Source organism: Pseudorca crassidens, chromosome 11 (assembly GCF_039906515.1).
Source record: "Pseudorca crassidens isolate mPseCra1 chromosome 11, mPseCra1.hap1, whole genome shotgun sequence".
Taxonomy (NCBI): Eukaryota; Metazoa; Chordata; class Mammalia; order Artiodactyla; family Delphinidae; genus Pseudorca; species Pseudorca crassidens.
In genome coordinates this window covers 16,843,926-16,852,682 of record NC_090306.1, presented here as the reverse complement: position 1 = coordinate 16,852,682, position 8,757 = coordinate 16,843,926, and the positions used below count along the sequence as shown (strand labels likewise).

The 8,757-nt window shown below is 36.9% G+C and overlaps 2 pseudogenes; both read right to left on the bottom strand.

The window, feature by feature from the left end:
- Positions 1-3,359: 3,359 nt before the first annotated feature.
- LOC137202716 (small nuclear ribonucleoprotein-associated protein N pseudogene) lies at positions 3,360-3,999 on the bottom strand (annotated as a pseudogene).
- A 209-nt stretch (positions 4,000-4,208) lies between these two features.
- LOC137202784 (SNRPN upstream reading frame protein-like) lies at positions 4,209-4,425 on the bottom strand (annotated as a pseudogene).
- Between the last annotated feature and the right edge of the window lie 4,332 nt (positions 4,426-8,757).

Genomic DNA, 8,757 nt, shown 5'->3' with positions numbered 1-8,757 from the left:
TAATTAATTATTTTTTTAACATCTTTATTGGAGTATAATCGCTTTACAATGGTGTGTTAGTTTCTGCTGTATAACTTTTATTGATGTAGTCCCTTAACAATTATCAAATATTTTCAAAATTTTCTTTTACCCAATTTCCTTCTTGAAACAATCTGGGAAATTAATATTATAAAACATTATCGCTTTAGCCCTTCTTTGAAATAAACCATATATTTAATCCCAAATTTGTTCTAATGTTAAATAAATAATAGTAGCCCAGCAACAAAAAATTCCTTACCTTTTAATGTCTCAGTGTCAGCAATATCAGAAAATACCTTTGTTAACAAGGAAGCTTCATGAAAAACACCAGGCTTGCATCCACTGGAGCATTTACTTCCCGACTTGCTAATCAGTAATCCAGCTCTTATGTACCCTTCACACCTTTCCCAGCTCTGACATCAGGCAGTTCAGAGAGACTCTGTCATTAATTTCCATCCCTATAGATAGAAAGTACCTCATAGACAGCAGAAGCAGATGGGTCATTATTACATTAACACATCAGTGAATGTTAACGTAGTAGATACAGAGTATCTTGGTGGAATTAATGGTGTGTCACACACAGCAGAAACTTGAATTTGCCATCTTTGTAAAGTACCAGAGTGGATTTTCATGGATTAAAGAGACGTTTGTAGTAAGGAATTGGTAAAAAGAAGTGATTAAGAATATCAACAATATGTTTATATGCAAAGAATGAAGCTAGGGACATTGAAGTGTCTACCTAAATTCAAATAATGCTAGGGGCTTAAATCCATGAACATTCAGTAGCAGATTGCTATATAAGGGCAAAGTACATTAAAAAAAATATACAGAAGACAATTGAAAGCCATTTATAATGAAGTGGGAAGAGGAGGGTTAAAGGCATAAAAATAATTTTCAACCCGTAAATTCATTTGTCAGCATTTAAATAGAGAACTGTAGCCAAGCAGTTTTTTCACTGACTTTTTCTATTATTACATAGAAACATCACAATTATTTTGAAGGAAAAGATTTAATTTATTTTTTATTTTTTCCAAATTTTTCTTTTTTTCCTGAATTTCTAAGTCATATTTAATATTCTAAGTTATGACAACTTAAGATCATATATAGCAGATAAAACAAATTCCAACTGTCAGTGAAAATGTGTATGTCTGTATAATCTAGAAAAGGTGGAAGTTCTCCAAGTAAAATTTTAAGTTCTCTGACTTCATATATTTCTTTAAAACTGAGTAATATAGTTTGAGGGTGTTTAGTAGAGATTTTAGGAGGAAAAAAACTGTTTTCCAATCCTAGTTTTAATTAACAATGATTCTGAAATTTTAGTATTTCTGTGGAAATTACTGATATTCCAAAGGGAAATATAAAATCACATGTTTTTGAAGAATAATGATTTCCCATAAGAAGATAATTAATGTATTTAACAAAGTATATATAATGATATAGAAATAATACAGAGACCCAGAGATGTTAAATAATATGTCCTATGTCACATGTTTATTTGAGTTGGATCCTGGACCAGAACTCAGTTTTCTGATCCATGGTCTGGTTTTCATTTAGACCAAAATGCCTGATTTTAACCTACATATTTATTTATTTTCCTAATTGTTTTCCCTCTGAGATGTTAAAGATGACAAACATACATTCAAATATTAATTCTTTCACCACCTGGAAAATAAATGTTATAAGGAAAATAATCTTCTACCTAAGAAAGGAACAGGTGGACCTGATATTTTTAAGGACTACCAAACGCCAGGCACAGTTATTTAACTGATATGTGAGACCTCACTTCATCTGCACACCTCTAAGGTGGGTATCATTTGCCCCAATTGATAAATGATGAAACTGAGATTCAGAGAATATAAATTACTTGCTTAAGGTTGCACAGCTACCCAAGGACAAAGTGAAATTCAGATTCTCATCTGTCTGTCCCACGACATATATTGCTTTGTTATAAAGGATCTCTATTCCTATAGACTGAATTACCAATTGCTTCTTGTAAATTCTGTATTTTATTACAACTCTTTGAATGATTTTGTTATAGCTAGACATGGCCTTATGTTGGTCTCGTATAACGTTTGGGTAAGGTCAACATCGACCCCAATCTCAAACAATTTTAGGTCTTACTTGCTTCCTATAGCAATGGAAGTCATCATGGTGGTGGTGATTTAGATCATCTTTATGAGGGAACTCCATTATCAGATCCTAAGCTCCTCCCTACAGGGCAAACATCACTATCGCTCATTTTTATATTCCCTCTAGCCTTGCTAGTCAAAAGTGTGAATAAGGTGCTGGTAACTTTGACATCACGCAGGAGCATTTCAGAAACACCGAATCTCAGGCCCCATCCCACATCTTCTGAATCAGAATGTGCATTTAAAAACAGATCTCCTAAAAAAAATAAATTAATAAAATTAAAAAAAAAACAGATCTCCTCAGTGGTTATATGTACACTTTTGAGGAAAAACTGTCCTATTGTATATTCCATTCACTGAATCCATTCCATTGATTCAGTCAGGAGTGATTAAGGACTTACTCTGTGACAGGGGATACTCTAGGTACTAGAGATACAACAGTGAACAAAGCAAAGTTCCTGGTCTCATGCAGCTTAGAGCCTGTGGAGGAAACAAAGATAAGCAAGTGAATAAGTAAATACGCAATTACAAATGATACATACTGTGGAGAGAATTGACATGGTGGTGAGAGAAAGAAAAAAATGGCAGCACTCAACTTGAATCCTAAAGCATGAGAGAAAACCAAGGACAGAGTGCTGGGGAAATGTTCGAGGCCAGAGAAGCAGCATGTGCAAATGCAAGTGGAGGAACAAGAAAGTGGTAGAAAGATGATGCTGGAGACAGAAGCAGGAGCCCGAAGATGCAGGAGCTCAGAGGCTGAGCTGACTTTGGGTTTATTCAGAGGACAATCCGGAGCTATTGAAGGGGTCCGAGCAGGGGTGTGACTTGTACTCAGCATCTTTAAAACATCAGCCTGACTGCTGTGTGTGGAATAGATCAGAAGGTGGCAAGAGTGAAAACAGGACATCTGTTGGGAGACTAGGCAGTATTCCAGATGAGAGATGATGAAGCCTTGGACTTCAGAATACTTAGAGAAGTAAACGGGTTCAAATCATACTTGCGGTCATGACATGATGTGGAAAGGATTAGGTATGGGGAATAAATGAGAGGGAATTGAGGATTCAGGTGAGGATATAATAAATAATATGAATGGATGGTCTATGTATAAAATTTTTAAAAAGTAAAAGATTTTTAAAATGTCTTTAAAAAAATAATTTCTAGTTTGACCAAATGTGTGTTTTCACAATTTAAAACACCCAAACGGTATTACAATCAAAACAGCAGTCCTCTGCCTACCTCTGAATTTTGAGCAGGGGGAAGCCCAATTGGTGGGCCCATGGGTGGTCTCATACCAGGTGGGGAAGCCATAAGGCCTGGAGCTGGGGTTGCTGGACCAACAGGTGTGGGTGGAGTCCCCTGCCTTGGTGAGTCCTGAGCTGGGGCTCCAGCAGTGCTGGCAGTAGCAGCCACTGCAGCAGCAGCTACAGTGCCTCTTCCCTGGAGTCATTACCTGTTGGGATGGCCTCCCAACCCCTCGGACAGGACCTGGTAATCCAGCAGGAGCCTGGGGAATTGGAACACTAGCTGGTACACTTCAGTCAGCTGCCTTGCCAACACCAGGACCTCTTGTAGTTCCAGCAAGTGGTACCCAAGCAATGCCAGTATATTTGGGGGTGTACCCTCCACAGTCACAGAAACCAAGTTCTCTATGTGGCAACCCCAGACCCCAAACCTGCTTTTCTTCATGCTCTGGCTGCTTTGGATTCTTTAACCTGATCTCCTTGATCTCATTCCTGTCACAGAGGATCAAGTTCATATGTTCGTCAAAAGCCTTAAAGATGCCAATGAAGACTTGGCCATCTTGCAAGATACATCTCAATCTACAGTTAATGCACTGCAGCATCTTGTTGCTCTTTCCACAGTCATGGTTGCCATTCCACCAAATCTAATGTCCCCTGGAAGGTTTCAGGATCCTTGAGACCTAAGGGAAGGCTACAGTTAGAGGTATGACGCAGGTTCTCCTACAAACAAGGCAAGCTGGGGCAGAATCTTCAAAGACTAGATAAAGCTTTTTTTTTTTTTTTTTGCTTCAATCAGCTACCTGGCTATTCCAATACAGCTTTACCCACCTCTTGGTGTCTCAGCTAAGAATGTCCACGTCAATTTTGCCTTAAAATCTACCACGGGTACTTGCTGCTGCTGAGATCTCTGCGGGCACAGTGGACACTCTTGATCGCTTGGTGAGGTTGTCCTTCTACGTGTGACTTGAACTTCCACCTCTGGTATGTGCCTGTTCTGTGGTCCGTTTCAGGTGTGAGCAGTCCCTGGTCTGCTCCATTGCACCGCTGGCTGTTCTTCAAAACAGAGCATTAGGCAACACTGGCCGCTCCACTCTGCTCCTCCAAAAGTCTTTTGAGGATTAGATTTATTAGTTTAATCTTATGTATTTTTTTCTCACTGGTTTTCCATATCTTTAGTTTTTTGAACGTCTTAGAAATATCCTAAACTTGACAGACTAACTTTTCTATTTAAAAATCAACTTTGGGGCTTCCCTGGTGGTGCAGTGGTTGAGAGTCCGCCTGCCAATGCAGGGGACACAGGTTCGATCCGGGAAGATCCCACATGCCGCGGAGCGGCTGGGCCCGTGAGCCATGGCCACTGGGCCTGCGCGTCTGGAACCTGTACTCCGTGGCCAGAGAGGCCGCGGCAGTGGGAGGACCGTGTACCGCAAAAAAAAAAAAAAAATCAACTTTGACAATCATATTTTTTTTTAATTTTCAAGATCTCTTGCCTTTTGAATAGCACCTCGGTTTTGTTTCATTGATGTAAAATCCATTCTTATCTACGAGGATACTATTTACAGCTTTCTCTCTCTCTCTCTTTTTAAAATTCTTGTCCCTTTGTGGTCTCTATTTCCTTCAGTTCCTTTCTGTTTACCTTTGAATGTTTGTTTTGGTCTCTGTATTTCTTATTGGAGCTTTCTTTAAGTATCTGATGATCCTTAGCTATCCCTTTATTTATTTTTATATTGTTGTTTTACATCTTTATTTAGGTACTATAGAAATAAAATAAACTGCACATATGTAAAGTGGACAATTTGATTGGTTTTCACAAATTTATACACCCCTGAAACCATCACTGCAAACCATCGCCACAACCAGATGTACAGATGTTTCCATCTTCCAAAAAGTTCTCTTGTGTACTTTTGCAGTTTATCCCTTGTTCCACTCCTTCATTCTCCTCTATTCCTTTACCCCCTCGCTGGGCAACCACTGATGTGCTTTTTGTTCTTGTATATTTGTTTGCATTTTCTAGAATTTTCTATGAATGGAATAGTACAGAATGTACTCTTTGCCTGGCTTTTTTTTTCCACTCGGCATAATGAATTTGAGATTTATCTGCCTTCTATATCAACAATTTTCCTTTTTATTGCTGAGGAGTACTGCTTCTTGTTAACATTGCTCTCTTAGCCTTATGGAGACTGAAACATAAGTCATTATATCTCCTCAGTTGTTTTTCCATCTTGCATAGATGTGTAGCTGTCTTCTGCCTGTAACTTTTCTCTCTCATTCTCTTTGTCTTTGTGGATTCATATTCTTTTTATCTCTTTGCTATCATTTTAAGATTGGCGTGATTAAATGAAGTCTAACGTTGCATGTTGATTCCTTCAAGAAGTATTCCACGGCTTGGGAAGATATTTAGAATTCTTTCCTAACAAGCTTTACTTTTTATTTTTTTACATTAAAAAATATTGTTCATTCCCTGTTTATAGGCTTCAAACTTAACAATTAATTTTTGATTATAAAAATTTAAAAAGGAATAAAAAATTGAAAGATATGAACTAGTGACAAATAAAACAAAAAATACAAAATTGTTAATATATACAGTATTTACATATGAAAATAGAACACAGCAACAGTTTTTGTGTTAGAGTTCCAGGTTATGACTGATTTTTCTCTAAGTATTTTTTATGTTGCTACATAGTTTTAAAACTATCTCGTTAATGGATTGCCAAATATACTGTGAAGATGGTATCAGTGTTCTAAACATTCTTAGAAATGTGTTTTAAATCCGTGTTACATGGTGTCAAATAATTCTTCTATTATTCCACTCCACCATGAAGATATAAGTAAGATTATTTTCTACGCAAAAAGCTACAAATTAAGGCCTTCCCTGGTGGAGCAGTGGTTGAGAGTCCGCCTGCGGATGCAGGGCACATGGGTTCGTGCCCCGGTCCGGGAAGATCCCACATGCTGCGGAGCGGCTGGGCCCGTGAGCCATGGCCACTGAGCCTGCGCGTCCAGAGCCTGTGCTCCGCAACGGGAGAGGCCACAACAGTGAGAGGGCCGCGTACCGCAAAAAAAAGAAAAAAAAAGCTACAAATTAGCAAGCTGGGTGATTTTCTGACACACACTCTCTCACCTCTTTGTACCACAGAATCACTTTGCTGGAAAGTAATTTAGAATTGCCATTGTTTTCACACCACACGTAGTCATTCTTTCCTGCCATCTTTTAAAATGCAGCATAGGAATTTTTAAGTCCCTAAAGTGAAAAATGCCTTTTCCAATATTCCCTTCACATGTCCTACCAGATTCAAAAGGCATAAATAGTATATTTGTTTAATTAATTTAATTAATTTAATTTTTATTTTTATCAAAGTATAGTTAACTTACAATTTTATGTTAGTTTCAGGTTTACAACATAGTGATTCGATATTTTTATAGACTATAGTAGGGTATGTTCCATGTGCACCTGAAAAGAATGCAAATTCTGCTGTTTTTGGATGGAAAGTTGTATGAATATCTATTAAATCCATTTGGCCTAATGTGTCATTTAAGGGTACTGTCTCCTTATTGATTTTCTGTTTGGATGATCTATCCGTTGATGTAAGTGGGGTATTAAAGTCCCTTACTATTATTGTATTACTGTCAATTTCTCTGTTAATATTTACTTTATAAATTTAGGTGCTCCTATATTAGGTGCATATATGTTTATGACTGTTATATCCTCTTTTGGATTGACCCTTTTATCATTATATAATGTCTTTCTCTGCTTTATTTTTTTTAATAGACTTTGTTTTAAACACTAAGTAGTCTGATACAAGTATTGCTACCCCAGCTTTCTTCTGATTTCCATCTGCCTGTAATATATCTTTTCATCCCCTCACTTTCACTCTGTGTGTGTCTTTAGTTCTGAAATGAGTCTCTTGTAGACAGAATATAGATGAGTTGTGTTTTCTTAATCCAATCAGCCACCCTATGACTTTTGATTGGAGCATTTAATCCATTGACATTTAAAGTGATTATTGATAGGTATGTACTTATTGCCTTTTTGTAAGTTGTTTTCTGGTTGTTTTTGTAGTTCTTCTCTCTTCTCTTCTTTTTTTAGTCGCTTCCCTTGTGGTTTGATGATTTTCTTAAGAGTTATGTTTGGATTCCTTTCTCTCTCCCTTTTTATTTCTGTTGTAGGTTTTTGATTTGCAGTTACCATGAATTTCATATATGTCAACATTTATATCTACCTGTTTTAAGTTGATAGTCATTTAAATTCAAACACATTCTAAAAGATATATTTTTTGCTTCCCCTTCCTCCCACATTTTGTGTTTTTGATGCCGTATTTTACACCTTCTATGTCTGTCTCTTAACTGTTTGTTGTAGTGATAGTTGAGTTTACGATTTTTGTCTTTTAACCTCTGTTCTAGCTCATTTAAGTGGTTGATCCACTGCCCTTACTATACCTTTGCTGTTACCAGTGAGATTTTTCTCTTCCTATATTTTCTTATTTGTTATAACATTTTCTTTTTCACTTAAAGAAAACCCCTTAACATTTCTTGTAAGAACAATTTAGTGGTCATAAACTCTTTTAGCAGAAAGCTTGTCTAGAGAACTATCTCTTTTTCAATTTCAAATCTGAATGGTAACCTTGCTGGGTAGAGTATCTTAGGTTGTAGGTTTTTTCTTTTCAGCACATTCAATACATCATGCCACTCCCTTCTGGCCTTCAAAGTTTCTGCTGAAAAATCAGCTGACATCCTTCTGGGGATTCCCTTGTATGTGACTCTTTGTTTATCTCTTACTGCCTTTAAAATTCTCTTTACCTTTGACTTTTGCCATTTTAATTATGATACATGTTTGTGTGGGTCTCTTTGGGTTCATCTTGTTTGGGACTATTCTTCCGAGACCTGGGTATCTGTTTTCCTCTTCAGGTTCAGGATGTTTTCAGCCATAGTTTCATCAAACTCATTTTCTGCCCTCTTTTCTCTCTCTTCTACATCCAAGACCCCTCTAGTGCAAATGTTAGTATGCTTGATGTTCCAGAGGTCTCTTGAACTATTCTCATTTTTAAAAAATTTTGTTTTTCTTTTTACTGTTCTGATTGGATTTCCACTATTGTCTCTGCCAGGTCACTTACACATTCTTCTGTATCACCTAGTCTGCTGTTAATTTCTTCTAGTGTATTTTTCATTTCAGTTATTGTATTCTTCAACTCTAACTGGTTCTTTTTTTATATCTTCCAGTTCTTTGTTGAAGTTCTCATTGTGTTCTTCTATTCTTTTCTCAAGTTCAGTTAGCATTATTATTATTGCTTTGAACTCTTTATCAGGTAAATTCTTTATCTCCATGTTATATGGGTTTTTTTCCCCATTTTTTTTTCTTGTTCATTCATTGG